General features: G+C 42.7%; 1 pseudogene; it reads right to left on the bottom strand.

The window, feature by feature from the left end:
• Positions 1–484: 484 nt before the first annotated feature.
• On the bottom strand, positions 485–835 carry LOC132684670 (small ribosomal subunit protein uS10 pseudogene; annotated as a pseudogene).
• Positions 836–17,383: the final 16,548 nt, after the last annotated feature.

The raw sequence follows: 17,383 nt of genomic DNA, 5'->3' as shown, positions 1-17,383 counted from the left end.
GCTTTATTTGTTCTTTTGTTGTTTTTGTTCTTTTTTAACATATAAATGAGATATTATTATTTGTCATACACATTAATTAAAACTACTAACACATTTTGTCATTTTTTTCCACTTTTGCTTTTTCTTAATTCTATACTTCCTTCTTCTTCACTTTTATTCTTACTGAAATGTATTCTCTGATTATTGTCTTCATGAGATTCTGTGGATATTAAACCGTTAGTGTTCTTCTTTCCTCTTTTAACAACTGATAATCAGGGGCACCTGGGTGGCTCAGTCAGTTAAGCATCCAACTTTGGCTCAGGTCATGATCTTGTGGTCCATGAGTTCGAGCCACGTGTCAGGTTCTGTGCTGTCAGCCTGGAGCCTGCTTTGGATTTTGTGTCTTTCCTCTCTGCCCCTCCCCTCTTGTGCTCTTTCTCTCAAAAATAAATAAACATTAACAAAAAATGAACAGCGGATAATCAGTTTTGTAAAAAAGGTTGATTTAAACATCAGCAGTAATGACTTCATCCTCAACCCCTGAATCAATACTGGTGGAAGTAATCTGCTTACCAATCTTGGAAGGACTTTGTAAATCAATGAGCTGCTTGTGAATCCTCACCTGAAAATGACCCATGTCTTAGAACCTTCACCACGACGAATTTTTCTTGTAGTGATTCTTGGAGTCTTGGTGGGCATCTGGACTGTTCCTTTTACTTTGAGATTCTTTCTCTTTGTGCCTCTGATCAAATCCGCAGGCACCACCTCCAAAGATTTTACAGTTTGGCTGGTTAGAATAATTCTAACTCACCACCTCCGGTTCCTTGAGTGTCCTTCTCTATCTTTTAAAAGCCATGGCTTTGGGGCTTTCTGACCCACCTGTTTCTCTGCAAGAGTAAACACCAAGGAGTCAGGAGCTGCAGGAGGAGCCTCTGGGCAGAACTAGCTCCATTTCATCTGGACCAATCTTCCTCAAAGAGCTAAGTGGTGTTTTTTTTTTTTTTTTTTTTTAAACAAGAGAGATTTTTTGTTGTTGTTGAGAGAGAGAGGGTGCCAGTGAGCGAAGGGCAGAGAGAGAGAGAGAGAGAGAGAGAGAGAGAGAGAGAGAATCCCACATTGACAGCGTGAAGCCCCAAGCTGGGCTCCAGTGAAGGGGGGCTCGAGCTCCCTTCATGCAGGGCTCGAACTCACTAATGGTGAGATCATGACCTGACCCAAAGTTGGATGTTTAACTGACTGAACCACCCAGGCACCCCAATCTTAGTGTTCTTCTAAAACTCTTTATTTTGCTCCTATTCTTATGTGATATATTGGCTGGGTATACATTTCTAGGGCAATGCTTATTGCTGATGAGAAATCTACTGTCAGTCTAATTATCATTCCTTTATGGAAAATGTGTCTGCTCTTCTGAATCTTTTAATATGTTTTTCTTTATCCTTGATGGCTTGTAAATTATAATATGTCTAGGCATGGCTTTATTTTTTATATCTCCTGGTTGATAATTTGGATCGAAGTTATGCTCCGATGACTGATACCCTTTTGCAAGTTTGGAAAAATTTCAATTATTATCTATTTAAATATTGCTTCTCTTAAGTTACCTTCAGTTTGTCTTTGTGAAGTAGGCATCATTGCATACATCAAAGTTCTTCAGTTTGTCCCTCACTTCTTTCTCTCTTTCTCTTTTGAAAAACGTTTTATTTAGTTTGAGAGAAAGAGAGAGACTATGAATGGGAGAGGGGCAGAGAGAGAGAGAAAGAGAGAGAATCCCAAGCAGGCTGTGTGTCATCAGTGCAGAGCTGGACTCAGGGCTTGAACTCATGAACTGTGAGATCACCACCTGAGCTGAAATCAAGAGTTGGAAGCTTAACTGCCTGAGCCACCCAGGCACCACCCCATCCCTGCTCTCTTTTTTAAAGTAATCTCTACACTGAATGTGGGGCTCTAACTCACAACCCTGAGATCAAGAGTCAGATACTCACCGACTGAACCAGCCAGGTGCCTAAACCCTCATTTCTCTTAGCTACTTTTTTTTTTAATGTCTTTATTTATTTTTGGGAGAGAGAGAGAGAGAGAGAGAGAGAGAGAGAGTGAACAGGTGAGGGGCAGAGAGAGAAGGAGGTAGAGGATCCGAAGTGGGCTCTGTGCTGACAGCAGAGAGCCAGATATGGAGCTGGAACTCACGAACTGTGAGATCATGACCTGAGCTGAAGTCGGATGCTTATAGGCACCCCTCTTAACTACTTTTTCATCATTCATATTTTTATGCCTGTTTCTCTGTATTGTGTTCTGCATAAGTTTTTTACTACTATCTCCTAATTCACTAATTTTCTTGTTTTGTGTGTCTGGGCTGGAATTTTCCTGGTTATTGAATTTCTAAATTCAGTGACTCCATTTTTGCTTCTAAGATTGAAAATTCATTTTTTCTCATATAGCTTTTTCTTATTTTTTTGTTTGCTTCACAAATTCTTGCTTTACAAAGATGAAACACTCTTCACTTAAGTTAATAAATATACTTATTTTCAAATTTTGTCAGATTCTTTCAAAAAATTAATTTGTTTTGGAATCCATTTACAGTTGGAATGTTGAAGTTTTGGCTGACTTTCTTAGCATTAGATACTAGTTCTCATGGTTCTGGAATTTTGGTTTATAGGTACATTTTTTGGTATGTGTAAATTTCTGAATAAAACATCTATTTTCTGTCTACTTTCATGAGGATTGGATAGGGGTCTACAATTTACAGAGGAAGGATTTTTTATAAGCCAATTATTAATTATTATTATAATAAGTTTCGTTATAAGTTTCTTTCTTTCTTTCTTTCTTTCTTTCTTTCTTTTTCTTTCTTTCTTTTTCTTTCTTTCTTTCTTTCTTTCTTTCTTTCTTTCTTTCTTTCTTTCTTTCTTTTGAGGGAGGGGAGGGGCAGAGGAAGAGGGTCAGAGACCATCTTGAGCAGGCTCTATGCCCAGCATAGAGCCCAAGGTTGGCCTCAATTCCATGACTGTAGGATCATGACCTGAGCCAAAATCAAGAGTTGGATACTCAACCAACTGAGTCACTCAGGTGCCCCTCATTATAAGCTTTAATTAAGCTCCATTCATAATTCCCTTTTGTTACCTTTTCATCATCTGTAGTTTTGTTTTCATGGCTCAAGCTTGTTGATGCCCATGTAAGTGAGATGTGACCATTTTGGGGCCTGAATGTTAAACATGAAATTTGTGAGGGGAGGGGAGACATAATTCAGTACGTAACAACATGTCTTCAATAAATATTTGTTAAATTAACATTATTTCTTTCCATAGGTCCCTCTACTTCTGATGGCTGTTTTCCTTTAATGTAGAGTTGATCTTTTAAGCTTTCTTGTATTCATATGAATTTGATATTTTCCTTTCTCTTGTGGATCCCTTCTGAAGAAATTAATATCCCTGGTCTTCTAGGTACTTGCCTGTATTTCATAAGTTTGGATATATACAACACACTTTCCAGAATGGCTGAAATGAAAAGACAGAAATGCCAAGTGCTGGCAAGGGTGTGGGACAGGAGGTGTGCTCATACGTTGCTGGTGGAAGGGTAAATTGGTACAACCATTTGGCAAGCTCATCAAAGCTAAACATATACCGACCCTATGACCCAGGAGTAGACATGTACCCCTAGGTGTTTATCCAGCAGAAATACCCCCGTATGTTCACCAAAGGACACACAAAAATGTTCAGAGTTACACTGTTCATAATAGTTGCATGTAGAAATTACCTTAAATGCCCATCAAAAATAAATGAATAATGGGGCACCTGGTGGCTCAGTCAGTAAGTGTCTGACTCTTGATTTCTGCTCAGGTCATGATTTCATGGTTTGTGAGATCAAGCCCTGCGTTGGGCTCTGTGCTGACAGTGTGGAGCCTGCTTGGGATTCCCTCTCTCTCCCTCTCTCTCTGCCCCTCCCCACTCGCACGCACTTGTACACATGTGCTCTCTCTCTCAAAATTAACTTTAAAAATAAAATGGAATAATGAATAAGGAAGCCCACCTGCTAGACATGACTCTCAGAGAGGCCCTGTGTATCCCATGAGCACAGGGGGCAAGGGGTCTATCTCAAACAACCTTTCCCTATAGGCGTGAGTAGTGCAGGGGTATAACCCTTAACTCCAGGAAGATGACCTTCTGGGCTGGAGCGTGCCCTAAGCACACAGGTCAAGAAGGTCCAAGAGGCCTGAGGGCTGGAAGTGCTCTGTGATAACTGCATGCATGGGTCCCTCAGGGGGGAAATAAAAAGATGAATAAATCAGTATTGTAGTCACCCAATCACATCTTATGTAGCAATGAAAAGGAATGATCTACATTTACACACAACCACATAAATACATCTTCTAAAGGTAATGGTAGGGGCGCCTGGCTACGTCAGTGGAGTGACTCTTGATCTCGGGGTGGTGAGTTCTAGCCCCACATTGGGGGTAGAGAGTCCAGAGAAATAAATCAATAAAAGTAATGGTAAGTGAAACAGTGGTGTACCGGTACAAGTGGTGGTGGACGTATTTCATTCCCGGTGTAGACAATAAGGGTGTGCATTGTCTGTAGAGAATTTAAAAACAATAATAACACTAAAAATCTGTTTTTCTTTTTCATTGTCAGCATGTGTTATCGGTGATACTACACTCTTTCCAGTGGGGGCAGACCATCTTTTCCCCCACCCACCTCCCCATCACTGCAGTGAAGGAAGCCTGCCGCAAAAGAGAGTATCCTGCGTGATTCCATATACGTAAAGTACAAAAACAGGAAAAACTTATCTATGCTGTTGGCAGTCAGGATACTTTTTTAATCCTTTGGGGTGGTGGATGGAATGGAGCACAGAGGGATGCTAGGGGCTGGAAATGTCCTGGAAATTAGTTACAAGAGTGTTGTTCAGTTTGGGAAAACTCATTGAGCTGTACTCTTATGGTCTGTGCATTTCTCCATATATTACTCTGATAGAAAATTGTTTTTTTTTTTTCCAAAAGCTACGACATGTTTTTTTAAAAGATTACATGTACTTAAGAATTATCATTTTGCCTAGGAATGTATATCTGGCTTGATCTGGGGAGGCAATCTTTCTGTCTGCTTTGACAGAAATTTCCATCAGGATCACTCAACAGCCTAAAATGGATACTTTTAGAATCAACTCCTAAAAACTCAGCACAGACATTCATTAAGCGCCTGCCACATGGGAGAGGTAGGGAGCTCCATGCTCTGATGATAAGATACAGAAGCTGCTTCTTTTGCTGAGCTGAGAGGAAAAACTGGCTTATAAAGCAGTTGAACTGCTTGGGACTTAATCATATGAAACTAGACACTCACCTTTCAACAAAGATGGCAGATAACCTGGAACATCTCTCCTTTGCTATTTCTGTGGAGTGTGAATTTTTTTGAGGTCACTAACCTTGAGGAAGATGGGCAGTGTGGGACCTGGGAAGAAGGAGAAAGGGTGGGTGGAATAGACAGATGCCAAAAAAAGAAGCGGAGGAAAAGGCAAGAGAGGGGAGAGAAGACATTGCTTCTTCCATCTGTGTCAACCAGGGTAGATGAAGAGATTAAATGGATCCAAACTGTCACTCACTATCACTGAATAACAAAGAACATCTTTTTGCTCCAATAAAAAGTAGGAAGGATGGCATTTTAGGATAAAGGGGGTTCTTCTTTAAATTGAGTAAGTTTAGGGGCACCCGGGTGGCTCAGTAGGTTAAGCGTCCGACTTCAGCTCAGGTCATGATCTCACACTCCGTGAGTTCGAGCCCTGCGTCAGGCTCTGTGCTGACAGCTCAGAGCCTGGAGCCTGCTTCAGATTCTGTGTCTCCCTCTCTCTCTGCCCCTCCCCTGCTAATGCTCTGTCTCTCTCTGTCTCAAAAAACAAAACAAAACAAAACAAAACAAAAAACCCCAAAAAACCAGACATTAAACAATTTTAAATTGAGTAAGTTTAACTTTATGAAAAATCTACTTTTTTATACTTATTTTTTATATTCTTCTGTGAACTGGTAAAATTTCATCTCTGTCTGCTGTTAGAGAGGGACCTCTGCTCTGACCTAGAGGTTGGCCAATTTATTCCTTAAAGGACGAGGTAATAAATACCTTATGTTTTGGGGCCAGATTCTCTGTTGCTGCTACTCTACTCTGCCATTTACCTGGGACGATATGTTAATGAATGGATGTGTCAATGTGCCATAAAGCTTTTGGACACTAAGAGTTTTGGATACTAAAATTTGAATTTTGTGATTTCTTGGGTACAAAATATGATTCTCATTTTGATTTTCTCCCTCCACCTCAACCATTAAAAAAGACAAAAGCCATGGGGCACCTGGGTGGCTTGGTTAAGTGTCTGACTCTTGATGTCTGATCAGGTCATGATCTCACGATTTGTGAGTTCGAGTCCCGAGTTGGGCTCTGCCCTGCCAGCACGGAGCCTGCTTGGGATTCTCTCTCTTTCTCTCTCTCTCCCTCTGCCCCTCCCCACTCATGCATTGTCTCTCTCAAAATAAATAAATAAACTTTAAAAAAAAACCAACACCTTAGTGTAGCTTAGTAGCTTGCAAAACTAAGCTACACTGAAACAGGTGGTAGGCTGGATTGTCCTGTAGGCCAAAGGTCCACTCTGGGGCTTTCTTCTGACATTTCCACCATTATGCAAGCTGTTTCTGCTACGTGCCTTGCTCTCCTGGCCCTCTCTCACTCTTCTGACCCTTCTTCAATAGCTCTCCTACTCTCATCCCCTGTATTCAGTTCTGCCCAAATATTCTTGGTAGATTTCCTTTACAGGTTGACTCACACTGGCTCTGCCATGTGTTAGTTGGAGGACCTTGGGCAAATTATTTAATATCTCTACACCTCAGGTCTCTTACCTGTTAGGTGGAGATAAATATTGAAAGTAATAAAAAAAAAAGCTAAGTTTAGGAAAATTAAAAATTTCTATAAAGAGTTATATGGAAGGTAGTAATGACAGCAGCAGCCCAGGCCGTACCTACTGCTGGAAACTATAGGGCAGGCTTGTGTGGCATTCCCAGGCTCTCAGTTTAGTGTCTTCAAACTCCCGTTCTTTTTTTTTTTAATTAAAAAAAAATTTTTTTTAACCTGTATTTATTTTTGAGACAGAGAGAGACAGAGCATGAACGGGGGAGGGGCAGAGAGAGAGGGAGACACAGAATTGGAAGCAGGCTCCAGGCTCTGAGCCATCAGCCCAGAGCCCAACGCGGGGCTCAAACTCACGGACCGCGAGATTGTGACCTGAGCTGAAGTCGGACGCTTAACCGACTGAGCCACCCAGGCGCCCCTCAAACTCCCGTTCTTTAAGTATTTGTTCAGATCCCTTCATTTGGGAAAACCTTAAACACTCTGTGGGGGGGAGACAGCGTCCCTCAGCCTCTTCCCTGTTATCAAGAGCATTTCCATGCTAGCCCAAAACTTGCTCACCTTCCAGAAGTCACACTCGGAGGCTAACTAGACCCCACGTTCCTTAACAGGCAACTTAGCTACTATCTTTCCACACTGTGGGATCTCACTGTCCCCAAGTTACTCATTAATGTATCCCCTCCAACCACATGCCACCCTTCACAGAGAGAATTTGGGTAAATCCAGAATTCTCTATCTGGTTACATTTCCTGTGATATCGTGATGCTTGTTTGCCTCTTAACCCAGCTTGGAGTGCAGCAGTCAGGTGATTAGTGGGTTCTGGCTAAAGGAGGATAGAGACCTTGGCTCCCTGGGGAGGGGGATACAGGGCATGTGTCTCAGATTTAGTCCTCTGGTCCGGTGTTGCGAGAGGTGGGGTTTCAGAAGATATTGAGATTTCAATATCTCTGTGAGATATTGGGATAAGCTGCCATTTGGGTGGTAAAGAGGGGTGCTGGACTGGGTGAGAAAGGCATGCTCTGCACTCGTGCAGTAGTTCTGTGCCAGAGAGCTCGGAGGACTGGCACGAATGTGCCACTCTGCCTGCAGGGAGGGGACGGGCAGGGGGCTTCAGGGGTGTGGCAAGGTGCCTTTGTGCAACTTTGCAGGTGAAGACAGTCTGGACGATAAACGTCACCCAGGAGTGTGTCCGCTGGAAATGCAACCTGGTAGGGGATGCCCCGAAACCACTGGCACGTAGAGGGTGTGGCTGTTAGGAACATGGGCTTTGGCGTCAGCTGCTCTACCACTTACTAATAACCTTGGCCTGTTATTCATTTAGAAGTAGAGATGATAATACCTACCACAGAGGATTGTTGGCCAGATTAAGATAATATGCGTAAAGCACATGGTAATATTGAAATACCAGAGTCAGGGGTCAGCAACATAGGAGATATTCCTGGCAATGTGACCCCATTTGAATCCATCACACGTGGTCTGGCATTCAGACACATGAGTCACATATGCTTCCATGTGCCTTGGGTGGCCGTGAGATTAAGTAAATTTTTTTCCTCTTTAAAAAAACCACATCCTTTTAGTAGAAAACTACAGCAAACACCGCGCAATATGGAAAAGGACCACTTATTTATGATCACTACATGTCAAAAACCATCTGGACCATTTTCTTGTAACAGATGTTTGCCAAATTAACTTTGGAAACAGAAAATTCATGTAGGGTATTTCTCTCAGCACAACGAATGCAACTAGGGCAGATACAGATACATTTTTCAAAACAATATTAAGCCATATTACGGTCAGGTAAAAACCCATGGTGACTGCACACATTAGAATTTGCAGAGTGCTCAGGAAATGTCAATAAACTATCTCTTAATTTAGAAGAAATTCATTTAGAAATGATCTGAAATTCAGAACAGCTTTAAAAACTTGGCCATGAAGACTTAAAAACATTTAATTTATGTGGTTCATGGTAACGGTAATTATAATGCGAAATATTATTTGGTTTTCCTCTCTTCCAGGCACAGACCTCCTAAAAGCTGTTGGAATTTCCTGTGATGGAAGGAATAAAGGTGTCTTCTGTTACATTAATGAGGTGACCTTTGGAAAACCTGGAAGGACTGAGGCCGTGGTCAGAGGAGCCTACCCAGTGGTGGAGGGTTGGAGGCTTCAGCCTCCAGCCAGAGCCCCTCCCCACCAGGGGAGTGGGGCTAGAGATTGAGTTCAATGCCTGATAGCCAATGATTTAATTAGTGGTGCCTACAGAATGAAGCCTCTGTAAGAACCCAAAAGGATGGGGGTTTGGAGAGCTTTTGGTTTGGTGAACATACAGACAGTGGCGTGCTTGGAGACAGCATGCAAACTCTGCATCCTTTTCACACACCTTGCCTTATGCACCTTCTTCATCTGGCTATTCCTGAATCATATGCTTTTATAATAAATCAGTCATCTAGTAAGTAGAATACTTCTCTGACTTCTGTAAGCCACTCTAGCAAATTAAGCCCAAGGGAGGGGGTCATTAGAATGTCCAGTCTATAGGCAGTTCATTCAAAGCACAGGGGACAACCTAGACTTGCAACTGGCATCTGAAGTCGGGGAGGAGACCTGAACCTGTGGGATCTGATGCTCTCTCCGGGTAGGTAGTGTCAGAATGGAGTTGAATTGTAGGACACCTAGCTGGTGTTTGAAGAACTGGCTGGTGTGAGCGGAAGAGACCCACACGATGGAATGCGGTGAAGAATCTTATTAAGAAATAGTTACCTGCTGCTGGTTCTTAAGAAGTGTCTCTTTCATTCACAAACATACTATGCTGGGACCTAAGAATAAAAAGTCTATTAAGAATTAGCCTTGGGACACCTGGGTAGCTCAGTCGGTTAAGGGTAGGACTCTTGACTTCGGCTCAGGTCATGACCTCGCGGTTCATGAGTTTGAGCCCCACATCGGGCTCTGTGCTGGCGGTGCGGAGCCTGCTTGAGATTCTGTCTCCCTCTCTCTCTGCCCCTCCCCCGCTTGCTCTCTATCTCTGTCTCAAAAATAAATAAACAAACAAACTTAAAAAAAAAAAGAATTAGCTTTTACCTTCAGAGATTTTTTAGTCTAATTAGAAAGCAGGTGAAACAACACATTCAGTGTGGTTAAAGGGCTAAGATTCAGGTGTACCTTGGGGCCTATGGAGGTCCAAAAGATAGCCATAAAAATCAGACTCATGGATCAGGGAGCATTTCTTGAAGGGGGTGAAACTTGAGAGATGAGGGAAAGTTTGCAAATCAAAAAGTAGTCAGGGTAGGGTGGGACAGCATTAGTGACTTGTCTTCATTGTAAGCAATGCAGGACAGTAAGATAATAATGACTATAATATCCAATAGCTTTCAAAATATCTATCTCTAATATTTTCAACAAGCTTGTATTAGCTTGAGATTTAATACAACCTAAAATCCAATATTTGCCTTCTGTAGAGTCATAGAATGATAGAACACGAAAGGATAGTTAGTAATACTTAAGTCCATTTCCAATATTAACAACCTCTTTTTAAAATTCTAAAGTAATTCATGCTTTCATAGACCATGTAGATAAGCAAGAGAAGAGAAAAATTCCTGTTTAATCCTACTTCTAGGCTGTCATGAATATCTTATAGCTAAAATCTTGAAAATGCCCATGATTGTTTCCTTGAAGTAAATTTAGGATTAAGTCCAATGAGAATTGCAAATTAAAAAAAATTCCCATTTTTGGGCCTTTCACTGATGTTAACAGATATAGAAAGATTGTATTTATGTTTGGAGTCTGAGTTCTGGAGTAGGCAGTGAGTTTTTACTGCTATTCACCATTACTAACTGTGAGATCATGGCACATTAGGGATTTTTCTAAACTTCGGCTTCTTTGTTGGCCACTGGGGAACCGCAGCCAAAGCCAGGTGATTAAGGGGCATCCTTTGTGCTGTGGCCACAAACACCAGGACACCAGAAGTAAAATGGGAGTGCCAGATATCTGTAAATATACCCTTGGGGACAGGCTGGTGCTCTGGGTCTCCAAGATGGCACCTGCTGGCTGAAGAGAGGCAGAGGGCTGGAGGTAGGCAGAGGATGCCAGACTAGAGATTGCCCCGCCAATCTCCCACCACAGTGAGCGCAGTGGCAAACCCTCAAATGTGTGTCCAGTCAGGTTCCTGGCCTCAGGCGGAAGGTCCAAGGCAAGCAAATGAGCCTCTCCCACACAAGGTCTGGCAACCCTCAGTCACCTTCAGCGCTGGGCCCTTGGCAAGAGAGTCCTGCCTTCAAGACGTGTCTCTGTGCCTCATGGCTTGTGGGTCTGTGGACAGGAGCCTTGTTGGTTTTCAAAGCTATGTGTTTTAGGACTCCTCTCTCAGGTGCAGGTCTTAAAAGTGGGGGTGCCTGGTATGGGGTTCAACCTGTTGGCTTCTTGGGGAAAAGCTCTGGTTTTGAGTTCCCTCCTGACTGTGGTTTGCTGGGCCTAGGATGCAGTCTATGGTGAGATTGTGTCCCAGCCTTTCCTGCCCTCTTGGATGCAGAGTGGTTGCTCAGACATGTTTAGGTTTTTAGGTGGTTTTTTTCCCCCCCAGAGGAAATTCATCCTTATGCAGATGTAGATTTGGTGTGTTTGTGGGAGGAGATGAGTTCTGGATCCTGTTACATTGCCATTTTGATCCGCAACCAGATTTTAAAAATGCTATTACTTAATCATGTGTGTGTGTGTGTATATATAATATATAATATATAATATATAATATATAATATATAATATATAATATATAATATACAATATATATATTATATATATATATATATATATATATATATATATATATGTTTATTTATTTATTTATTTGAGTGTGAGTATGGGAGGGGCAGAGATCGAGGTAGAGAGAGAGAAAATCCCAAGTAGGCTCCATGCTATCAGCACAGAGCCTGACACAGGGTTCAATCCCAGGAACTGTGAGATCATGGCCTGAGCCAAAATCAAGAATCGGATGCTCAGCCATCTGAGCCATGCACGTGCCCCAACTTAATCCTATTTTTAAAGACTAAAGGAAATCACTATTTCTATCTTTCTCTTGAACAAACCCAGTGTTTTTAGAATGCTTTAACTTCCTTCAAATATTCCTCCCATTGTCTGTCTGTGAGCAGCTTTTCCATCTGGGCTATTTTTATCTAGCATTTTACTTCCATTTTGTTTTTCAGTGCAGAAAAGTTATCATTATTTGTTAAAAAAATAAACTTTATTTATTTTTTAGAGCAGTTTTAGTTTCACAGCAAAATTGAGCAGAAAGTGCTGAGAGTTCCCATATACTCCTCGCCCCCATCCTCGTTATTTTTATAGTCAATTCTTATTTGAATTTACCAGCCCGTGTTGTGAATTTTTGTTTCCCCCTGCTCTATGCATCTTCTACCTTCCTTCTGGATTTATTTTTACTCATGCGAAGTGAACCTTATTAAGATTTCTAGAAATTAAAAATAAACATTTATAGTTTTTCAGGTATGAAAACTTCTACTTGGGTCTGTGGAGTGATGTGGTCACTAGAATTTTCATTTTTTTTTTCATATTTTTCATGAGTGAGCTCATGTTCATGGGCGTTGTCTCTTTTGAGAGTCCCATACACGGGATAGGAGGTCTCCCATGGGGTGGTTTTTCTTTTTTGTTTGCCTCTGTTGACGTTCAACAGTACTCATGAGTCCTGAACTGGTTTTGTTTTAAATAATTTTAGATTTGGAGAAGAGTTGCAAAGATAGTACGAGAAGTTCCCATATACCCTTCACCCAGCTTCCCCTATTACTGCAGCCCTTAGACAGGCCTTTAGCAATTTGTTCAAAATTTCTAGCTAAGTTCTTCCTAATGGCTTATATGGTGTCTGAAAAGTCTATCCCAGCTGAGCAAAGGTCTGGGTCCTATGTCTCCCTGTGGATGCCCATCTTTCTTGAGATTTGGGGTCAGATATTGGCTCTGTGAACTCAGTTTCTGAAGGATTTGTGAAAGCTGGTTTGTCCAGCTTTTTTTTTTTTTTTTTTTAATGTTTATTTATTTATTTTGAGAGAGAGAGGGATAGAGAGCAAGCAGGGGAGGGGCAGAGAGAGAGAGAGATAGGGAGAGAGAATCCCAAGCAGGTTTCATGCTATCAGCATAGAGCCCAACATGGGGCTTGATCCCTAAACCATGAGGTTCATGACCTGAGCTGAAACCAAGAGTCAGATGGTTAACTGAGCCTCCCAGGTGCCCCAAGTCCTGCTTGTTTCTTATTATAAATGGAGGAGTGATGCTTTCCCACTCCTTTTATCTCCAAGTGGGACCAATTTGGGGGTTAGTTTCTTCTCCCAGATTTCTGCACTGCTCAGGTGGTGCAGATTAAAAAATTTTTTTTAATGTTTATTTATTTTTGAGAGAAAGAGAGAGTGTAAGCTGGGGAAGGGGCAGAGAGAGGGAGACACAAAAGCTCAGAGCCTGACGCAGGGCTCGAACTCACGAGCTGTAAGATCATGACCTGAGTGAAGTCGGATGCTCAACCAACTGAGCCACCCAGGTGCCCCAGGTGGTGCAGATTTTAAAGCTGCACTTGCAGCCAGCCCAGCTTCAGTGCCACTGGGGCAGGTGGCTCTGTTGTTTGCAATCCTGGGTTAGTGAGCAGAGATTCTTCCCTGATAGGTAGAGGGGTTTTGTTAATTTGTTTCTTTTTGTTTGTCCCCATTGTTGGTTCTCTCTTGTAGAGAATTGTGATTATCAAGGACTCCAGGGTGATTCCCCTGAAGATGGAAATGATGTAAAAGAATACCTTTTCTTTATTTAGTATTTCTGTCTTGTAAATTATACTGACTGCCTGTGCACCACTTACGGACTTACCAAATAATCTGTTCTGTATGTGAATTTCAACTATTCTGTTTCCTTTTCTTTTGTGTCTATTAGATTGGAAGCACTCTGAAGAAGGAGGACATGATTTCTACTTTTGTATGCCATGTACTCGTTCAGTGTGTATTTCCTGATCCCCCACTGGGTGCCAGGAGCTGTGCTACGAGATGGGTGTACTCTGGGGAGCAAGCAGAAAAGTTTTCTACTCCTTAGTATTGTGGGGAGTCAGATAGCAAATAAACACAGAATAAATATATAATTACCTAGTAGGATAAAGAAAAGTATCTGGTTCTCTGAGACCTAATTTATATTGGGAGTTCAGAAAGACTTTTCTTAGGAGGTGACTTTTACATTGAGACTTGATAGCTAAATGAGAGTTAGGTGAGGAATCAGAGGGACCAGCAGAACACAGAACAGCCTATGCTGAAATCTTTTGGTGGTAAAGAGTGTGGGGCATTTACAGACCTGAGTGAAGGTTGGTGAGGTTCGAGTATGCTGAATGCGGTGGAGAGTGGAAAGAAATGAACCTGGAGGAGTGCTCAGAGGCCGGAAGATATGAGGTCTTGGGGGAGTTAATATGTCACTTTAGTCTCGGCAGCTGCAGAAGTGCTTTGATTTAGTCTGCATTTATGTACGTGTGTAGGCTCCACACCCAGCACGGAGCCCAGTGTGGGGCTTGAACTCATGACGGTGAGATCAAGACCTGAGCTGAGATCAAGAGTCGGATGCTTAACCCACTAAGCCACCCAGGTGCCCCTGGTTTGCGTTTTACAACATTACTCTGGGTGCTGGGTGGGGGACTGATTGTAAGGGAGAGAGGATGGATAAGCAGGTCATGTGGGTAGTCCAGGCAAGAGATGACAGCGGCCTAACGAGGGTGGTAGCCATGGGGATGGCGGGAAGAAGCGTGACTCGAGGGACAGTCTGTGGGCAGAAGTGGCAGGGTGTGGTGATGCTGTGTTTGGGGGAGGGGGTGGTGTGAAGGGAGAAGAAGGCATCAACAGATCCTTCCTGATCGACTTGCTCACGTCCTCTGTCCACTTAAATAAGGCAGGAAAACTCGTGTGAGTCTGTCCTTTGTGAGGAGCAGACACCGGCTCGGGAGCCACCTAAGCCTGGTTTGTGCCATCTGCAGTGATCCATGCAGCATTCCCTCCTCTGCTGGGATGTTCCTTCCCAGCTGGACTGTTAGCTGTGCGGGGGAAAGACCGTGTGGCTTTCATCTCCGGTGCGATGCAGCACTTAGCACGGTCCTTTGCTCAGAGCAGATGCTGAAAATCACTTTTTGAAATGCATTTCTTTTGAGCACTTTGTAAGAAATGGATTTTTTCTTCAGTTGGACAAGAAAGATTTTATTTTCCTTTAGACTTTACCAAACCCTCCCTCCGGTTTTTAGCCCATTGGTAAACTATAGTGCATTTGTCATGTTGATTATGAATTCAAGTCAATTTTTCCTTTGCCCTTTGATTTTAGTCTACGGTAGGATCGAGTTACTGGACTAGCAAAGAGCCAAGTGCCTCATCCAAGCCTGGTCTTGGTATCTGTGAGGCGTGGAGAACTGACGAGCACATTGAAGTATTTGCACATATGTTTTTCTCTTTTGCCTCTGTGGTAAGACATTTTCCTAACTGTGCTTTGGATTTTTCCCATTCCAGTTTTGAAATTTCCCCATGGGCTTTAGCCACTCAGCCAAGCGCTCTCAGATTCCCTGCTTACCAATCGGGGGCTGCTTCATCTGTGAGATCCTTGGTATCTTCTGTTTTTCCCTCCTGGGCTTACTGACCCATTTGCTGGCCTTTTTGCCTTTATACTTTTCCAGTATTTCATGGTTGTTAGTAACTTACGGGCTTTTCCTTTCAACAGTTCTCTGTCCTCAGGGAGCGCTCCCTCTCGTCTGCTCCGAGGATTTCGATTTTGACTCCTTTGTTACCCGGCGGTGACCATTGCCGCTTGAACCACAGCGCCCGGAAGCAGGGGCCAGTTTTCGTTAGTTTTGCCCGAGTCTCATCTTCCTGTCCCGACATTGTTTCAGGCATAGTTTTCAATTCAGCAGAATTTTTCTCATTCTGTTTCTTAGTTGCTGATTACAGTCTGTCTCTAAAGTAAAGCCAATTTTGTCAATTCCTTTTTTTCTTTTTCTTTTTTTCTCTCTGGCAATGTTGAGATCGCGACTGCTCTTGACAGCTGCTATGCAGTATGTCATTACTCAGCTTTGGAAGTAATTTTAGAATGCTGTGTGCCCCTGACTATGGAACAGTGTGTTACCAATGTCCCGAGGGTGGTACATCTGAAGGTGGGAATGACCTGAAGAAGCATCTGTGACATTTATACAATGCCTTACAGTTTGCCGGGGACCTTTAGATATGTGATCTTGGTTAGTGCTCACGGTCAGCCTGGGAGGGCATCATAATTTCCTGTCTTAAAGTCAAGGGACTCGAGGATCGTAAAATTAAGTATTTTTTCCTAAGTTGTCCAGCTACAAGGTGATGCCTCACCATTGCTCTTTATGCTACAGGATTGTATCTTTTCAATATGATCTAGATTTCAGGTTGGGACCAGCAGCCCAGATTTCAGGCACAGTTGGATCCAGGAACGTGAACAATGTTCTCAGGGTCTAGTCTTTCCCTCTGCTCTGTTTTCCGCTGAATTGACTTTCCTTTTGTTCAGCCCCTTCCCTTGGGGGGCAATATGGCTTCCCGTAGCTCCAGGCTAATATCCTCCTATCCCAGGAAAGGAGAACAGGCCTCTTCTGCAGAAGTACAGCCGCGCTTCTTATTGTCTCTAAATTGAGTTATATGTTTATCTCTGAGCCAATCACTGTGGTCGGAGGGTTGTGATGTTGATTGGGCAGGCCGAATCCTGAGTCACATGAGTTTTCCTGGAGTCAGAAGCTACAATCAGCTGGGCTTAAATCACATGGTGGGAGAGTGGGGGGGCAGGGAAAAAAATGTGAGGTACTGTTACTAGAATAAAAGTGAATGTATGCTAGGCAGGCAAGACATGACATGTCCTCTGTGCTGAGTGTTTTCCATTTGCCCTTCAGATCCATTCACCTTCCTGCTCTGTGTCCCCAGGAGTCTAAACTTGTATAAATTACATTGATGAGCAAGCTTTTCCTCAAGCTTCCCATTGCACTTGGCTAATGGAACCCTCTGGCAGGAGATAGGAGTCACAAAGTGTGAGAAAGTGTTATTTATTCCACGAGCTGCTTTCCCACGAAGGTACCATCTATAACTGAAGGTCACCACTCCCGCCAGCCGACTGTCTTCACATAGCTTGCCCTGTCTCCACATTATGCTGACTGCTTTCCTTATTCCTTCAAGCCTAAAGTGATAACACCCTTGGGGTATTACAGAATCCCTTTTAGTTTCCCTACACTCTGTTCTTACTTTTGTAAATGAGCCCTTTATTAAAGTGTCCTCAAGGTACTAACTTTGAGTGTGTCCATCTCATTCCTGCTGGGACCTAACTGAGTCCTACAGGCAGGGGAGTAAAAATCAAATCCATGCCACATGAAAAATGATTTGGAGCATCTGCAATGTTAGGTCAGGTGATTGAGAAGATTGAAGTGGGATATGTGAACGGTGATCAATATAGATGTGAAGGATCGCCACAGGGAAGAGAGGGCAGCATGGTTTTGTGTGGCTTTATTTATTTATTTATTTATTTATTTATTTATTTATTGTTTATTT

The sequence above is a fragment of the Panthera onca genome, chromosome D2 (genome assembly GCF_046562875.1).
Source record: "Panthera onca isolate mPanOnc1 chromosome D2, mPanOnc1 haplotype 2, whole genome shotgun sequence".
NCBI lineage: Eukaryota > Metazoa > Chordata > Mammalia > Carnivora > Felidae > Panthera > Panthera onca.
Note: the sequence above shows the minus strand (reverse complement) of the source record. Positions and strands in the feature narration are given on the sequence as shown.